This window comes from Felis catus, chromosome C2 (assembly GCF_018350175.1).
Source record: "Felis catus isolate Fca126 chromosome C2, F.catus_Fca126_mat1.0, whole genome shotgun sequence".
Classification (NCBI taxonomy): Eukaryota; Metazoa; Chordata; class Mammalia; order Carnivora; family Felidae; genus Felis; species Felis catus.
In genome coordinates this window covers 3224152-3242828 of record NC_058376.1, presented here as the reverse complement: position 1 = coordinate 3242828, position 18677 = coordinate 3224152, and the positions used below count along the sequence as shown (strand labels likewise).

Genomic DNA, 18677 nt, shown 5'->3' with positions numbered 1-18677 from the left:
GTATACCTTCTAGAGTTTGTATATACGTGTGGGGTGGAGTGTGTGTTGAACCGTAGACACAGTGAATGAGTTGCATAGTTAATACAGTTACACAGTACGTTGCATGTAGCTACACAAGTGTGCTGGAGAAGGAAGCCGGGCGGGGTGGGTAGGGAGTGAGCTGGGCGTTCGCACTTTTAAACTTCTCATGAGAAAGGGATTTTGAGAAATGCTTCAGGGAGGTGAGGGAGAAAGCCAAGCAGATATCTTTGGAAAGAGCTTAGGGCAGAGGCAACAGCCCAAATGCCCGGAGGCTGAATCAGGCCGGGGAGTGAGAGGAACAGCTGGGGTGAAGGGGAGGGTGGAGGGAGCTGAGGTCAGAGGTGCAGGGAGAGAGGACTGTGTCGACCCCCTTGGGCTCCTGTAAGGACTCGCTTTTACTCTGGATCTGATGGAGCTCTTGGAGGGGTGGAGCGGAGCGGAGCAGTGATGTGATCTGACTTATTTATTTTGAGACAGAGACAGAGAGAGAGAGAGAGAGAGAGAGAATCCCAAGCAGGCTCCAAACCATCAGCACAGAGCCCGACGCGGGGCTCAATCCCACGTACTGTGAGATCACGACCTGAGCCAAAACCAAGAGGTGGACGCTTAACCGACTGGGCCCCCCAGGCACCCGCCCCTGATTTATAAAGGCTCGTCCCCATGGCCGCATCCCATCATCGCTGGTGACCTCCCGCCCCTGCCCGCCCCTGCGAACCCAGGCAGCTCAGACAGCTCACACTGGCCGCCTTAACAAGCCAAGAGACTTGCCCGTGTTTCTGAGTGGCTTTCGAGCTCGTGTGTCCTACCGGTGTCTCCAGATCCCGGCCCTTCCGTAAGGACAGCGCAAGCCCTGCCCCTCCCCCCCCCCCTCCAGCCTGAACCTCAAACCCTTCCCCATGCGACGCAGCGGGTACCTCTGTGCCCTTGTAGGTTGCTGTTTGCTTTGCACACTGGACCACGGGTTCTGCCCGGCAGGGCCCGAGTCTTGCCTCTCTCCTGCGTGTCCCCACCGAGCCTGGACACCGCTTCGGCAGGCTGGCCGGCACCCTGGCACGGTTCTTTCTGCCTCTCCGTGTGGCTTTTCTCAAAGCACTGCTCCACCCCCCCTGACCACCCCACCTACCGCCACCTGCAGGTTTCGCTCTTTCTTTGAGAGCAGGGAGAGGGAGGCGCCAAGGGAGAGGGAGGGAATCGTAAGCAGTCTCCACATCCAGCGGTGAGCTCGAAGCGGGGCTCGATCTCGAGGCTGCGAGGTCGTGATCTGAGCTAAAATCAAGTCGGACGCTCTACCGACTGAGCCACCCAGGCGCCCCAGTCACATGACTACTTGCGCGAGCAATTACAGGTGGCTTTTCATTTCACACGCTTAAACATGGTCCTTGGTAATAGTAACAAATGTTAGTATTTGTTACTAATATCTGTTACTGTTACTGAATAATAGTAACAAACCTGTAGAAAAAAAATGGAGGGGCACCTGGGTGGCTCGGTTCCTGAAGATTCCAACTCTTCATGTTTGCTCAGGTCATGATCTCAAGGTCCGTGAGTTCGAGCCCCGCGTCGGGCTCTGTGCTGACAGCTTGGAGCCTGGAGCCTCCTTTGGATTCTGTGTCTCCCCCTCTCTCTCTACCCCTCCCCTACTCGCACTCTGTCTCTCTCTCTCAAAAATAAATAAAAAACATTAAAAAAAAAAAAGAAAAAAGTTGAGGGGCTCCTGGGTGGCTCAGTCGGTTAAGCATTCAACTCTTGTTTTTGGCTCAAGTCATGATCTCGTCCTTCTCGAGTTCGAGCCCCACATTGGGCTCTGTGCTGACAACGTGGAACCTGCTTGAGATTCTCCCTCTCTCTCTGCCCCTCTCCTGCTCGCACTCTCTTTCTCAAAAATAAATAATAAATTAAAAACTTAAAAAGAAAAAAAAAAGGAAAAATAGCCGGAATGGCCGCTTATCTGCGAACGTTCTTGTTTGGAAACCACCTGGCCCTCAACATTAGGGTGGAAGCCGTGGGTGGAGGCGAAGGGAAGGAAGGAAGTTTTGTCCCCCAGAGCCCCAGGCCTGATTTTATTCTGCCTGAAGAGTCCTCTCCCACTCCCAAATGTGTGAGCCACAAGGCCACAGAAACTGGAGGTGATCACTGATGGCGCTCCCAGCTCTTGCCGTATTTTCCCTGGAGATAGCGCGGGTGAGACGAGGAAAGGCCAGCAGATCAAGGGGTACAGGTGAAAAGGCCGGGGCACAGAGGCCAGATGGTGGGTGGGCCTGGCCTGGGCCTCGTGGACGTTGTGACTGGTATGGGCTCTCACGTGACCCCACACACCCAGCTCCTCCCTCCAGGTCCCGGGACCCCTGCTGAGCTTGTCCGCCAGGGGGTGGGGACAGGTGGGGAGAAAGGCCGGCCCCTCCCTGGCCCCGGGCGCCCACCAGTTGCACCAGGCTCCTCCGCTGGATCAAGGTGACTCTCACCTTCACCAACCAGGGGAAGCGTGTCTCTCCAAGTTCCCCCCGCCCTACGTCAATTGGAGGATCTGACAGCAAACGGATTTATAGACATCATGTAACACTGTATTCTTTCTGTGTAGATTCTTCAGAAAGCGAACTTGGCATTTTAGATCTTATTCAAATATTTGTGGAAACATTAGACAAGTGTTTTGAAAATGGGAGCTGGATTTCATTTTCCACGTAGACGAGTCTCACAGTATTCTTTTTATTATTTATTTTGAGAGACAGCGCGCATGGGAGGGGCGGAGACGGAGGGAGGGAGAATCCCAGGCAGGCCTTGTGCCATCGCCGTGTGGAGCCCAATGTGGGCCTCAAACCCCAGAACCAGGAGATCATGACCTGGGCTGAAATGAACAGTCGGTCGCTTAACCCACGTGCCCCAAGCCACCCAGGTGCCACAAGGTCCGCAATATCGTTGCAGAAATGGTGGCTGGGGGAATGGGATTGGAGACCAATGTCCGGGACTTAGAGGGAAGCACACAGCACTCTGGCCAGTGGGCGCTCCAGCCCGTGCTGTATCAGCCGCACAGAACAGGAGTCTTCCCGAGACCCCAAGAAAGACTAACATTGGTGACATCAGGATAAAAGTGTCAAACCTGCCTAAATTTTTTTTTTTTTGAGAGAAAGAGAGAGAGAGAGAGAGAGAGAGAGAGAGAGAGAGACAGAGGCATGAGTGGGGGAGGGGCAGAGAGAGAGAAAGACAGAATCGGAAGAGGCTCCAGGCTGAGCCGGCAGCGCAACTCTGAACCTGGCACTCCAAACTTGCCTGCTTTTAAATTAAAAATTAAAAAGGTCACTCCCAGGTAAACTCGGGGGTGGGGGGTGGGGGGAGTCATCTAACTTTACCGTGCTCTTGGATTGAAGCCAAGATACTGTACGGAAGTTGTGTCAGATCAGTAGGGGAGTTCAATGTCGTTTTTCTTGCTCAGTGACTTTGAAGAAATTGGGTAGCTCCAGTGTGATATTTCTCTTTCTTAGGCCCGCCTAAGGCATGCCACTAGGTATTGGCTACAGCATTTCAAACAGTGTTTGAGGCGTTTCCTTACATTACATACAATCCAAAATGTTGCTGTTTTGTAGGGACCACAAGCGCAGCCTTCCATAATTCCTTCTTTGTCACGATTGTTATTTAAAGAACCAAATGTGCATTGCATGAAAACATTATGACCTTTCCTTCTTAGTTTAAATAAACTCCAGGGTAACTAAAAACAAAACCACGAGAAGAACACGAAGTTTCGGACCAGGACCGGGACCGGGACCGGGACCAGGACGAGGGGGAGGGGGAAGGGAGAGGCCAGGGCTAGTCTGGCGGCTGGTGGGACCGGCACAGTCGCACAGGCCTGCGCCCAGCCGGGCCCACGTGGTGTGAAGTTCTTCCTGCCCCTGTCCTCAAGTCCTCGGTGACTGCTGGGCGAGGGACCCTGCGTTTCCGCTCTGCATTGGGCCCCGCACACTGCCTAGCTGGTCCGGGGTCCCCTCGCCGGCCGCCCTCCGGCGCGGGCCCGGCCACAACCCTCTCTCTGTAAAACGCGGTCCCACCGAGCCACACGGCATTTGGCCCGGGGCCGCGCGTCGTTAGCGGTGCCCGGGCCCAGGAGCCCTCCAGCCACACGTTCGCAGCCCGGGGCTGGCGTGCTCCCCGGGCAGCGCGGGCGCCGGTGCGCGGCCCTGCTCCGAGCCGGGTCTGGGTGGGCACCGCGCTCCCCGCTCGCCGGGACTGTTTCCGCAACAATGAACCCCCCGGCCTGCACGCGGGCAGGCGCTGCCCTTCCGCCCGCGGGGTCTGCGGGCGCCCCGCACCCGACCCCGAAAGCCCACCCCCAACACACACAACTTTCGTGTCCCCCTAAGGGAGGCCACTTCACCCGCACTCCGGCCTGCGCGGGTCGCCCGGGGCGGCGGGGGGGGACAGGTGGACCCAAGGCGGAACGCGGGAGCAGAAGGGGGCCCCGTCCCCGGGGCAGCGCCCGCGCCCGCGTCCACCCGGGCACCGCACACAAAGGGACGCGCGCAGGGTGCCCGGCGGCGGGGGCCCACCTGCTGCGGGTCGCGCCCGGAGCGGCCCGCGCCTCCTCCCGCGATGGTTCGGCCCGCCCTCCCCGCGGCACTGCGGCGGATGGTTCCGCCCACCCCAGCCCGCTCCACACACCTCGCCCCTCCCGACGGCCGGCGGAGGGGGCGTGGCGTGCGCGCGCCGGGCCACGCCCCTCGATGCATAGTCATGAGGCGGCGCTCTGGGCCCGCGCGGCGGGGCGGGCCGCTCCTCGCTCGCCGGCGCGCCCTGCTGGGGGGCGGGGCCCGGCGCGGGCGCGAGGCGGGGGCGGGGCCGGCCGCCGCCCGCCCCCGCCTCGCTCCCCGCCCCCGGTGCGCGGGCCCCGCCCCGCGCCGCCGCCGCGCAGGGGCGGGGCGGGGCCCGGGTGCGGCAGGCCCCGCCCCCTCCCTGAATATTGATGCGGCGCGCGTCGGCGTCGCCCTCCTCCCATTGAGCGAGGCTGTGTCGCGTGGCCCAGCGTCGGCGTGACGGTTGGACGCGGGCGCGGCACTGCGGGTCCCGATTGCTGCAGCCGCTTGTCAGTGTGATGAAGATTGGCACCCAGGTAAGCTGTCACTCAACCGCTCCGCCGCCGCCGCCGCTCCGCCGCCCCGTCCCTATCAATCACGCCGGCCCGCAGGCGCCGCGGCCGCCGTCCCGCCGCCGCCGCCCGGGTCTCCGCGGGCCGCCGCCGCCCGGGAGGGCCGCGCCGGACCCGCCGCCCGGGGCAGGGGGCGGGGAGGGGGCGCGGGTGGGGGAGGGGAGCCGAGGCCGCGGGGAGGGGCGCTGCCCGCCGGGCCGGCGCGGGGGCGCGCCCCGCTTGTTTTTCGGTGTGGGTTGAGGGACGCGGAAATTTCTGGAAGGCGCCGCCGGTGCCGCGCGGGGCCCGCTGCGAGGCGCGCGCTCCTAACCGTCCCTCTCGGAGCGCGGCGCGCGCCCCTGCGCGGGCGGGGGCGCGGGGGCGCGCGGGGGCGGGGCCGGCGGCGGGGGGGGCGCGGGGGCGCGCGCGGGGCGGGGTGGGGGGGGACGGCGGCCGGGGGGCGCGCTCGCGGGGCCGGGATGGGGGCGCGCGCCCCGCGCTCGGTGCCGCGGCCACCGGGGGTGCTGGGCGGGGCTGGCGGCGGGGGCAGGCGGTGGGGGCGCCCGCAGGGAGCGGCGCCGGGGTGCGAGGGGCGGGGGCGCCGAGCCCCCTGGAGCCCCCTGGAGCCCCCTGGAGGCGGAGGCGGACGTCGGGGGCAGCCGGGGCGGGCGCCCTCCTGCCCCAGGGCAGGGTGCTCCAGATGTGTGGTTGGTAGTGGTCGGACGGGGGGAAGTGGATGCCTGGAGGTGCGGGGCACGGGGAGGCCGCTCGCTGGCGCTCACATTCCTTCAGCCAGAGATCGTGAGTCACTCGAGAGGAATTAGGAAAAGTTGAGTCTGCCTTATTTCATCGCCGTGGCTGTTGGAGTGCCCCGTTCTGTCGGTGGTCCCCAGACCCCACCAGTGCGGCCCGCGTGCGTGCTGTCGCGTCTGGAGTCGGCTCCGCGTGGCTGGGGGGCGGGGGGGAACCTGTGCACCAGCACACGTGCGTCTGTGGCTTGGATCGCAGCCTCGAAAGCACCGGGATGTGGTCGGCGTGGATAAGGGGAAAGTAGTTACTTGCACTGTAAGAGTTCGCTTTTTGTAACAGCAACTGGGTTTTGTTTTTTTTTTTTCCCCCCTTAGGAAGGGAGTACGTTCCACTTCGGGGTGAATAAAATCCTGAGTTTTAGTTGGGCGTGAGTTTATGATTTTTTTCTGGCGTATTCTGAAAAAGGAAATATTTAATACATTTATGTAACACATCCTCTTTGGCAAATTATATAATGCTTTGTATGGTACATTCTAAATATTCTCAGGGAGAATTGAAGCGAAAGGGAACCGTTTGCCAGTGCAGTGATCGGTGATGCACTCAAAGGTAGTTGTGGGCATATTATTTGGAGGGTGGCCGCCGGCCTCAAATCTGCCTTTCATGTCTTTAGCTTATTGAGGTGGAGAGCGATCTGGGGATCATCTAGAATATTTGATTGAGTCCACAGTGCACCATTGCAGCACGTCACTTAACCGGGTGCATTCTTAGGCAGAGGTAGGATGCTTCCCGCTTCAGAGATTTAAAAGTGGAAATTGGAATTGATGAGATGTGTGGGTGAAAACGGACTTGAGAGATTAACATTCAGCGTTTAAGATTTCAGTGTCAGCGGGTTGCGTGGTTAAGGATAGGAATACGGACACATTTTGTTGGATCTTGACCACTGGTTTCCACACATTTGCATTTGTGTGTAGCACATTGTAACTTTCCCCGAAAGTAACAACATAAGAACTCTGCATTTGAATAGTAACATTGTAGCTGTGACTTTCACTTTTGTTGCAAATTGTTGAAGCATTTGAAACTGTTGAGAAGAAACCCTGAAGCCACTGGGGCGGGGGGTGGAGAATGTGCCCCGGGGCCTTTTCTGGGCTCCCCCCCCCCCCCCCCCCCCCCCCCCCCGGCTCCTCCTAGAGAAAAGAGGACCCAGAACGGAGCCCATATATCATATTGAAATAGTTACCAAGATATTAAACCAAATTGATGCTTGACTTGCTGATGTGCCCTTCGTTGCCTCACTTAGTACCAGGCGGGGCCCCGGCGTTAGTGACTTTCGGAGTAGTCTGGCATTTCTGTAGCAATTCTGGTGCTTTGTGAGCATATCTGTAGTTTCTGTTGGTGGAAAAGACAGGTGGTGCTAAAACCTCAGGATTTCTTGTCTCTCTTCGTAATTGAGCGGGGGCTAAATTTCAGCCAGAGGGTACTGCAAACCAAGATGTGATGCATTTTCTCACTCAGGTTCACAGACCAAGGTCAGAACCGGTGCACTAGAAGTCAGTTTACCCTAGACCCACCCATAGTAGGACTACGTACGTGTCCTTGTTTTCCTTCCTGAAGTGGCTGCACTGTTGGCAAAGGGGATGGGGAAGTCAGGGTGCGGGAAGGGGACGCCAGGCTTAGCTGTCTGGGGGCGGGGGGGGGGGCATCCTACAGGCCGGGAGCTGCATCAGCCACGTGGGGAGTGCCGTCTACACGGGCTGTGAGGGCTCGCAACTGTGATAAGTTACCGTTTTGTCTCGGACGGTGGAAGCACCGTGTAGGGAGAGTTCAGCCTGGAAATTGTTAGAATCAACGCTGAAGGGCCGGGAAGCCTGGCCGTTTGCTGGAAAGGCCTGGCTGCAAAGCCGGGAACATGAGGCCGCCCCTGCCATAGCAACAGCCGCCCCTTGTGGCGTGTCAGCCCCACCGCTGTTTCTGGAAAGTTCGTGCACAGAAGGCTGTGTGGTGTCACAGCAAACGTGCTGTCTGACAAGGTAGTTGGAAACCAGTGGCTCCAAAGCTCGGTGGTTCTGTGGGAGGTGGGGGCAGGCGTTGAGGGGACACAACAGCTTCGTTCTGTGCTGGATTCTGTAGGGAGAAGGTTCTACGGTGTTTTCAAAAATCTTGAAAGCAGCTGAGCTCCCAGGTTGCACGCCTGAGAGTCTGGGAGTAAAATTTTGCACTCATCTTAGGGTCGCGAGTCTTCCCTTTAAATGACAGCACCCAGCCGTCCGCCAGGTCAGCCGCCACGGCCTGCCCTGCCTTCTCTGCCTGCACGGTCAGCTGCTCAGCACGGGGCGCTGGTGCGTCTGGGGGGAGGGTGTGATTCCCCGTCACCCGGCAGGCATGTGCCCTCTGTGGCCGAACGAGCACCCCTGTGCAGGTGAGAGGCCGCAGGGCACGCTTACTGCAGGTGCTGTAATTGTTTGCCAGCTGTGACTGACCCAGAATGAGTAGCTGTTTTGGTCGGGTCCCCAGGTGGCAGGGACCGGGCTGCCCCCAAGCCCGGGGGGGCTTAGGGGGTTACACAGGAATAAGGAAAAGAGGAATCTGGCGGGACCCCAGGAAGCTCTAGTGCTGGGCTTTGGGGCTCACAGAAGTACAGCTTGAACTCTGGGCGCGAGTCTGGGCCTTTCTCGGTTCAGCTAGACCGTCGCTCCCCACTGTCTGCCGGCCCTGCACACTGTTGATTGCAAGTTCTCTCCCCACAGCCTACCCGCCTCGTGCTCTTCCTGTTCCCCAGGGTACACGGGGAGAGTGACTGAGTGAGCTCTTTCCCTCCACCACCTTGCAGGCGCTGCCCCACTGGCTGGGTGCTGTTTCTCCACCCCCCCCCACCCCCGTCCTTGGGAGGGCTGGGCTCTTGCCTTCCCACAACTGCAGTGGGGCCGGGTGCCTCTAAAGGGACCATGAACTGGTAGGTACTGTGATGCAGATTCCACCCAGAACAGTCTGGCCAGACTTTTGCAAAAATAATTGCCTTAATGAGAGCTGGGTAAGTTCTCAATATACCTTGTTTTATGTTGTCTGAGATAGTTGAGCGAGGTTTGTATTTTTTTTTTTTTGCATTAGAAAATTTACAAATTTAGCTTTGCATGTTTAAAATTTTTTTTAAATATTTATTTTTGAGAAAAAGGGAGAGACAGAGTACGAGTGGGGGAGGGGTGGAGAGAGAGGGAGACCCAAGAATCTGAAGCAGGTTCCAGGCTCTGAGCTGTCAGCACAGAGCCCCATGTGGGGCTCAAACTGGGGAACCACGAGATCATGACCTGAGCCGAAGTCGGACGCTTAACAGACTGATCCCCACCCCCAGGCGCCCAGCTTTGTGTTCTTCTAAAGTGTGTGTTTATGGATACCTCCCCCCAACCCCCCAGGATGTACTTCGGCAGAATTTCTTGCAGCATAAGCACAGACACTTCTGTGACACTGCGGGACCGTTGACCCTCGGGGCCGGACACTTCTGTATCGTGGAGGCTGTCCTGTGCACTGTAGGCTGTCAGCAGCATTCCTGGTCTCTACACACTGGATGCCACTGGGACCCCCACTCCCAGCTGTGACAACCAAAAATGTCTGCAGATATTGCCAATGTCACAAAAGTCACAAATATGGACAGAAGTCACCCCTGGGTGAGAACTGATCTAAAACGGCATTCCCCAAAATGTATATTGTGGAACTTGAGCTTAATGGGCTGTGTGTCCATTTTCATTTATTAGTCAGTTATTTTGTGGTTGAGTTTTCGTCGGTATTATTATGTATGTTTCTACCTATATAACTCACATATTTTTCACTTAAAATATTTAGCTAACATCTTCACACAGTTTTGTGATTCTGGTTTTTTTCTTTGAAGTTTATTTACTTTGATAGCAGGGGAGGGGCAAAGAGAGAGGGAGAGAAAGAGAATCCCAAGCAGGCTCCAGGCTGCCGGCATAGAACCCGACTTGGGGCTCGGACTCATGACCCGTGAGATCATGACCTGATTTAAAATCCCGGGTGGGACGCTTAACCCACTGAGCCACCCAGGAGCCCCCAATTCTTTTTTTTTTTTCCCGTGTATTGCTTTATGGCTGTGGCTGGTGTTGTGGAGCCTTTGAGCATTTAGGTTTTGATACTTCCTCGATGTTTCCTCCATCATCCTCTGGCCTACCAAGCTCAGTGCTAGCCAGATGGCAGGGTACTGAGTAGGAGGGGTAACGCCCCTGGGTCCCTTTCTGCGGTGCTCTGTCCTGGAGCATACGGTGCCCCGGGCAAAGGCTTGTCCATGTGAAAGGGTCCTGGCCTTGAACAGTTGGGGTTCTTGTTTTTCATAAAACATTAACTCTTTAAAAAAAAATTTTTTTTTAACATTCATTTTTGAGAGAGGGAGCGGGGGAGGGACAGAGAGGGAGACACAGAATCCGAAGCAGGCTCCAGGCTCCGAGCTGTCAGCACAGAGCCTAACACGGGGCTCGAACCCAGAACCTAAGATCATGACCTGAGCCGAAGTCGAACGCTTGACTGACTGAGCCCCCCAGGCACCCTCATTGATTCTTGATAACAAGTCCATCATGAAAGTTTTGAGTGTGGGGTTTTAATGATGCCAGTGATGGTCACGGTCTGAAAAGCAAAGCCATGGTGTGATTTAAAGTTCTACCACCAGCCCACTAAGACATCGCAGTTCAGAATTTGCTAAAACAGATTCTGATTCCATTAAAACACCTTCATTATTAGAATTTTGCTGTGACTTTAATGGACTTATGTGGATCTTTGGCTTAGAAATGTCTTGTTTTCGTACAGTTTGTTTTAACAGGATTTACTCTCTGATTAAAAAAAATTTTTTTTTCAAATGTTTTTGTTTATTTTTGAGACAGAGAGAGACAGAACAGGAGCAGGGGAGGGGCAGAGAACGAGGGAGACACGGAGTCTGAAGCAGGCTCCAGGCTCTGAGCTGTCAGTGCAGAGCCCGGCGCGGGGCTCGAACTCACGGACTGTGAGATCATGACCTGAGCTCAAGTTGGACGCTTAACCGACTGAGCCACCCAGGCGCCCCTGATTTTATTTGAATGTTAAAGAGGTCTTTCCCCAAAACTTGTGTGAAAAATAAAGTGATCTCTTGACAGATGTTTTCTTCAGAATGACTTATTGACTGAATGCCTCCCAGGGGTGGGGGTGGGGGGGGATGTGAGCCAGTGTGGAAGACCGTGGACACGGACAGGTGGCCGAGCCGCGCGGTCCCTGAAGACCCCCCACCCCCCCCACACACACAAAATTAAGATGCCTTGAATTGGAGCGACATAGAGTTAGTTTCCTGAAAGAGATCTGGGAAAAGATCTGACAGTTGTCTCGGATTCCTTGAGAGCTTTCTGAGCTTTCTGAGTAAATAGGTTTGGTTTGAAAGGGGATCCTCAGTGACACGTTTGTGGAAAATAGTAGTGAGCAGGAAAACGAGCAAAAGGGACTCGCAGTTTGCGAGTGTCTCTGGCTTTGAGACCGTCGCTCCCGGAGACAACAAAGCTAAGGTCCCCCTAGAACGTCTGGTCTCTGTCGGTGGACTCGATCGTGTTCCTCGTGGTCGTTAGTTGCAGCGGGCGCACCTGTCCCGCCGAGAGAGTGGACCCTGTAGGACGCGTGGGAGCCGGGGTGGGGGGTGGCGGTGGCGGCCCCTGCCACAGGCCTGTTTGCGGATTAACCGGAAAACGCAAAACACTGGATGTCCCCCAGGCCACGCTCGCCGCTTTTGGACGGGTCACAAAGAGGACGGCTCGATTTCTGAAGCGTCACATGTGTCTCTTCGGACAGCCGGGCCTTAGGCCAGGGCTGGCAAACGACAGGCCGCTGGCCAAGTGGCCCTGGGGCCGCGCGCTCTGCATTTTGAGGGTCACACGAGAAGAAAGGAGACTGTGTGACAGAGAAGGTGGGTCGCCCGCAAGGCCGAGAGAGCACCACGTGGCCCCCGCGGAACACGTTTGCTGACCTCCCTCAGTTCACGGCCGGACCACGTGGAGGCCGGTCTGGGTGCAGGCGATCGGGTTGCATAACCGTCGGGGAAAGACGAGCGAGGAAAGGGAGGGGGCGGGCTAGCTCCCCGCGGGGGACTGGGCCCTGCTGGGGCCGGTCTGCGACGTCACGCTGTGAAAACCCGGCCTGTGTAAATAGCTCCCCGGCCAGAATTAGAATCGCGAAGGCCTCCACGTGACCACGCGCTGGAAGCTAAATCTAGAAGCCTGCTTTCAGGACGAGTTCCTGTCGCTTCTGGGCTCCCTTGTTTTTCCCTCCTTGGCATCTGAGCCCTGGGGAACCTCGCGTCGCTGGTGAAGTCAGGAGACGGTGTCGGATTCTCTCTCCTGCCGGCCGCCGCCTGGCCCAGGAGCGCTTGTTCCGAGACCCCTGATGCCCCTGGGGGAGCAAGGAAGGCTCCCTGGTGGGGCGGCGCTCCGGCGACGGCCCGCCGGGCTCAGGAGCACCGGGCGGGCGAGGGGGCCGAGGGCAGGGGGCCGGGGCCCGGGCGCCCTCGCTTCGGTCTGTAGGGGCTCCCGTTTTCCTCCTAGAATCTCCGCCTGCTTTTTTGTCTTCACATCTCTTTCAGGGTTTCTTCTTTCGTAAGAGGAGTAAGAAAAGGGACTGAATGATCCTCACCTCTTTTAAGAGGGTTGTTTTTCTCCTGGACCCTTTGACCCTCTGGATACCCTGAGGTCAGCCTGCCTGCGGGTACACCCGCCCTGTTGTTATTTCGAGTTTGGGTTTCTGTTTCAGTTGTCCCGTCAGCCCAGGACGTCCTCACGTTCCCTGTAACTGTTATTTTCCCTATTTTAAAAAGTTACTCTTTTTTTTTAAAGATTTTTTTAATGTTTATTTTTTAGAGAGAGGCAGAGTGCGAGCAAGGGAGGGGCAGAGAGAGAGGGAGGCACAGAAACCGAAGCAGGCTCCAGGCTCCGAGCTGTTGGCATGGAGCCCGACGCGGGGCTCGAACCCATGAACTGTGAGATCATGACCTGAGCCGAAGTCGGACGCTCAGCCGACTGAGCCACCGGGCGCCCCTAAAAAAATTATTCTATGTGAGCTGTTCTCCAAGTGGATAATTCGTTCATAGAATTTGCGTGGAGTGGAATGCACATAGCAGAACGTTCCCGGTATCTCTGTCTTCCAAGCTTAAGAGAATGTTTTCCTAATGTGATTTTTTTCCGTGTAGGGAATAATACCAAAAGTGATGATTACGGTACAAATAAAACATTTAAATATTTTCCCTTTGTGTATTCTTGGCAGGGTGTCATTAAAACGATCTGAAATCTGTCTAGACTAGTCAGGATAATCAGGTGTTGAAAAGTAGGTATGAACTGTGCTCTGTGATGTGTGATGTGGTTCCTCATTAGAAGGGGGCATCGAGGTACTGATGAAGTGTGCAGAGTACTAACTGGCAGTGTAAAGGTGCTGTAATTCAGGTTCTGTGGCGTTAACTGGGAATGAAGCATTTACGGCTAAGAGGAACACAGCCGTGATAAAGTTTAACCGTTAAATGCCCTGGAATTCATTTTAAGGGGCTAAACCCTGGAAGATGATCCTGGGTGTGTTTGCCTTCCCAGACTGTTGTGTGTGCGCAACCAGCCCTGAGCCTCGGAGGACAAAAAGCCACAGTCCCTGCCGGTACCGAGGGCAGATTCCGGTGTGGGAGTCCGGGGAGCGGGCGCTTCCGTCCTTGGTGGAGTGAGGGCTGTTGGCGAAGCGGGGCCTGTGGGTTAGTGCGGATCGGAGGAAGGGGGAGGGGAAGCGGAGGACTGAGGTAGGGACGTAATTCCCAAGGCGCCAGAGGGAGAGCTTCGCTCAACGGAGAGGAAAGAGGGGCGCCTGGCCGGCTCAGTTGCCGGAACGCGTGATGTTTGATCTCAGGGTTGTGAGTTGGAGCCCCACGTTGGGTGCACTTAGACAGGAGCATGGGAAAAAGAAGATGACGACAAGGAAGCTTACTTGGTTGAGAAACAACTGACCCGAGCTGGCGTGAGGAAGTCCGCACGTGTCAGTGACTGCAGGTCATGTCAGTGGGTTTAGACCTCCCACGTGATGATGACTCCAGATTGAGGAGAAAAGTGGAAATCTAGCTACATGCTGCATGTAAGTGAAGGCTCCTGGGTGGCTCGGTCGGTTAAGCATCTGACTTCGGCTCTCAGAGCCTGGAGCCTGCTTCCGATTCTGGGTCTCCCTCTCTCTGTGCCCCTCCCCTGCTCACCCTCTTTCTTAACTTCAAAAATAAATAAACATGGAACATTTTTTAGAAATATTTTTCAGGGGCGCCTGGGTGGCTCAGTCAGTTGAGCGTCCGACTTTGGCTCAGGTCGTGACCTTGTGATACATGAGTTTGAGCCCCACGTCGGGCTCTGTGCTGACAGCTCGGAGCCTGGAGCCTGCTTCCGATTCTGGGTCTCCCTCTCTCTGTGCCCCTGCCCCGCTCATGCTCTGTCTCTATCTGTCAAAAATAAATAAACATAAAACAAAAATGTTTAAATAGTTTTTAGGATGACCATATATAGTATGCCTTATTTTTATTAAGGTAAATTCTTTTTAATAAAAGAAATAGGGGCATCTGGGTGGCTCAGTCGGTTAAGCATGTGACTTTGGCTCAGGTCATGATCTCGTGGTCTGTGAGTTCGAGCCCCGCGTCGGGCTCTGTGCTGACGGCTCAGAGCCTGGAGCCTGCTTCTGATTCTGTGTCTCCCCTCTCTGCCTCTCCCCTGCTCTGTCTCTCTCAAAAATAAACGTTAAAAAAAATACTGTATGTAAGTGATACACCCAGAACCCAAGAAGGTAGGAAACAGGGATGGGAATGTATATGAGTCCTAACAGAAAGAAAGCAGGTTTAGTAACTTTGAACCAGACGTACTTAGGCTCAAGTTACAGAGCTCTGAGCACGTCTTGTCACTCAAAGGCACGGTTAATGATCGCACACTTAATGTGACAGTGAAAGAGTCCTACTCTCCAAAACCGGAGAAGCGGACCATCTACGTGTACAGGGGAAGGCTGTAAAGGGACTGCGAGTTGCAAGCCAAGGACCCAGGAAGAAGAAGGGGTGTGGAGGGGGCTCTTAACCTGGTCCCGGTGACGTTTGGGGCCAGATCATTCTTTGCACCTGTGCACTGTAGGGTGTTTCACAGAAGCCCTGGCCTGCACTCACTAGACGCCAGTGGCCACCCATCCCCCTCCTTGTGATAGCCAGAGTTCTGGACTTTGCCAAGTGTCCCTGGGGATCCGAAGCATCCCCAGTTGAGAGCCGCTGCTATAAAGGATATAAACGATGTGGTCACCGGATGTGTACAGGAATTTGTACCCAACAGACGTAAAATATAGATTCTCCTTTTTTCTTTCCCTTTTTATTTTAGACACAGAGTGTGCGAGTGGTAGAGGGGGAGAGACAATCTTTAAAAACAAAATGTTGGGGCGCCTGGGGGGCTCAGTCGGTTAAGTGTCCGGCTTCAGCTCAGGTCATGATCTCGCGGTTCATGAGTTGGAGCCCCGCATCAGGCTGTGTGCTGACGGCTCGGAGCCCGGAGCCTGCTTCCGATTCTGTGTCTCCCTTTCTGTCTCTGCCCCTCCCCTGCTCATGCTCTGTCTTTCTCTGCCTCAAAAATAAATACAAATCAAAAAAAAAAAAATGTTGAGGGGAGCCTGGGTGGCTCAGTTGGTTAAACAACGAATGGACTTTGGCTCAGGTCGTGATCTCGTGGTTTGTGAGTTCGAGCCCCACGTCGGGCTGTCTGCTGTCAGCACAGAGCCCACTTTGGATCCTCTGTCCCTCTCTCTCTCTGCCCCCTCCTCCGCTCTTCCTCAAAAATAAATAAAAATTTAAAAAACAAAGTTTATTTTTGAGAGTGAGAGAGCGAGAGCATGAGCAGGGATAGAGCGGAGAGAGAGGGAGAGAGAATCCCAAGCAGGCTCCGCACCAGCAGCACAGAGCCCGACATGGGGCTCCAACCCATGAACCGTGAGATCGTGACCTGAGCCAAAATAAAGAGTCAGACAACTAACTGAGCCACCCAGGTGCCCCAAGAGAGAATCTTAAGCAGGCTCCACACTCATGGTAGAGCCCAACACGGGGCTCAGTCCCACGACCCTGGAGTCAGGACCTGAGCCGAAATTAAGAGGCAGACACTCAACCCACTGAGCCACCCAGGTGCCCCAAAATATAGATTTTCTTCCTTTATGTGGAACATTTAACAAAACTGGCTACATACAGGCCACAAAGAAAAATCCCAAGTGTTCAAAAAGTAAATCCTGTAGGCCAGATTCTCAGACCATAATGCAACCTAGTTAGAGCTTAAGAGTGAAAGGGCAGCTAAGAACGTCTCCCTGATAATGTTAAGACCCCCCTCGTTGTATCCCTTGGGTTAAAGAGGAGATCAGAAACTCCTTTCAGACTCCGTGTCAGGGAATGGCAGAGGGCTGCATGCCAAAATCCTAGGACCAGGAAAAACAGTTCTCAGGAGAAAGAGAACGTATGACCTAAATGTGTTAGAGAACAAGAGAAGTAAATGAAGTCAGCTTTCAACTCAAGAAACCAGGAGAATAAGATAAGTCAAAGACAATAGAGGCAAATCTATTTTTGCGTTTTGCAAATCTGATTAAAAAGAAATGAGAACACAGTACTTTCAAAAGGGATATAACGGCACGTGTGAAGATCTCTAAACAAGAACACACCGCGTATAGTTTGATGGCAATAAGTTTGAAGAACTGTGGATGGCTTATGAAGAAGGTATAAGAGACCAGAATTGACCTGGGAGGTAGAAAACCTGTACAGACCAGCAACTTTAGATGAAGTTGACAAGGTAGCCAAAGATGTATCTGTTTAAAAGGCACTAGGAACCATTGTGTGAGTGAGATCAAAGTTTGTGTTTAAATTGTAGCAACCATCCGCGAAACAAGAATTTGTATGTTATTATGTCACATGGTCAAGGTTTTCAGGGCAAATAAAAGATACACAAATATGAAATTAAAGCTGTTAGGTAAATACCCTGTAATCCCAAATTTGAATTGTAGATATCAGTGTTAACTTGTTTTGAAAAAAATTTTTTTTAAGATTTTCTTTTTTTTTTTTTTTAATGTATATTTTTGAGAGAGAGGGAGGGAGAGTGTGTGCACATATGTGCAAGCAGGGGAGAGGCAGAGAGAGAGCGAGCTGAGAGAAGCTGAAGCAGGCTCCAGGCTCCGAGCTGTCAGTGTGGAGCCTGATGCGGGGCTCGAACCCGCGAACCGTGAGATCACGACCTGAGCCAAAATTGGATGCTTAAACAACTGAGCCCCCCAGGCGCCCCTGAAAAATTTTTAATGGGAAAACATCTCCTGTGTCTCCTGCCGAGGCCTGGACACAGTGAGCACCCAGAGCACCTGGATTGTGGTCTCTACGTATCATTTCTCACCGAAAGGAATCAGAGCCCCTCGAACGAACGGCAAAGTCAGAGTCTGGTGCCGAAAATGGACAAGATGAGCCTGGAGTAGCTCGTCTTACCCGAAAGCAGAAGAGCTGTCGGGAATTCGTAGGGTGTGTTAAGGGCTCTAGGAGGTCACTAAGGGGGCTTGCATTGGCCAAAGACGGGGCCATTTGTAACATCAAAACATAGATACGTTTATGTAAGGTTGTACTTACTCTCCCTGTTCAAACCACCGAGGTCCTCATGTGCTGCAAACAGCCTCACCGGTCACCGGTGGAAACCACCGGGGAAGCAGCACGTTATTCTGAAAATTGGCAACCAGAGGGAAAGAGGCAAGCCTTAAGGAAGCCCATCACCGGGGCTGCGGTGAGGAGAATGGGCTTTGGCGTGGGGCTCGGGATGAGTGGCCCTGGGAGGAAGATCTGGAGGCGTGGCTGGAGGTCAGGAAGTGGAGACTCGAGGGGGGTCCTTCGCTCCCTCTTCCGTGAGGTGATCGTTTCGGTCAACTTGGTGAATACACGCTAGATGATTCTTCCCCAAAGTGAAATTCCGGAGAACAACCTTCATGGCTGCAGCTGGAGTCTGTGACACCCCACGGTTTAACCCTCACGTGCTCGTGAGTAGTACCCAGAATCCTTCCCATGCTATCCACGTGCATTTGCTACGTTGTGCATTTCTTCCATGTGTTGATGAAACATGAGGTAGGAGTTCTGTCCTCTGTAGCCATTGGCGTTGTGGTATTTTGGGGCCGGCGGACTCTCAAGCCTGGGCTGTGGGAGACGTGGCTTCTGCACCTGAGCTCTCCTCTCCTTTGGACTCTGGTTCGTGTTCACGGAGCAGCTACACGGGTGGGCGGCATCCCGCGTGACATCCTTGCTTGTCACTGAAAGGCACCCGTTTGCCCACGGACCGCCGCCTTCATCCGCTCTCGGCGTTTCCCATTTTGACTGACACCATAATTCATAGGTTGAATTCACGGCATTAATGAATTAACATTCACATTGTTGCATCCAAGTTGTAAGATTGCCCGCTCCTGCGGGTTCTACATCTGTGTTAGACACAGGGTCACTGTGTTCTCAGAGATGACATGTCAACGACACAGCGGGGCTTCAGAGCCACAGAGACCGACCTCAGGGAAGTAGGCAACCTCTGAGGACCCTGCTACGAATGGTCTGCGAGAGCGTTCTGGTTAACGACTAGCGTGAAGCCGATCGCCCTGTCGGTGGGGGCAAAACAACCATTTGGTTATGCCCGCGGCTGCATGGGTCGGGAATTTGGAAAGGGTCCAGCGGAAACGGCCTGTCTCCGTCCCACAGTGTTGGGGTCCTCAGCTAGGACGACCCAGGCTGGTGGCGGCATGATGGCTGAGGGCTGGA

General features: G+C 54.9%; 1 protein-coding gene across 5 annotated transcripts in view; it reads left to right on the top strand.

Annotated features, from left to right (window-relative positions):
• The first annotated feature begins 4971 nt into the window (after positions 1 to 4971).
• PKNOX1 (PBX/knotted 1 homeobox 1) overlaps positions 4972 to 18677 on the top strand; it is a 58622-nt gene continuing 44916 nt past the window's right edge. Inside the window, exon 1 of one of the 5 annotated variants that reach the window (XM_023238681.2) lies at positions 4972 to 5113. The gene's annotated coding sequence lies outside the window, so the exon portion shown is untranslated. Of the gene's footprint in view, positions 5114 to 5697; positions 5836 to 5934; positions 5958 to 18677 lie in introns of those variants that run through there. The other 4 variants (XM_023238680.2, XM_023238682.2, XM_045036552.1 and 1 more) reach the window with 4 other exon arrangements.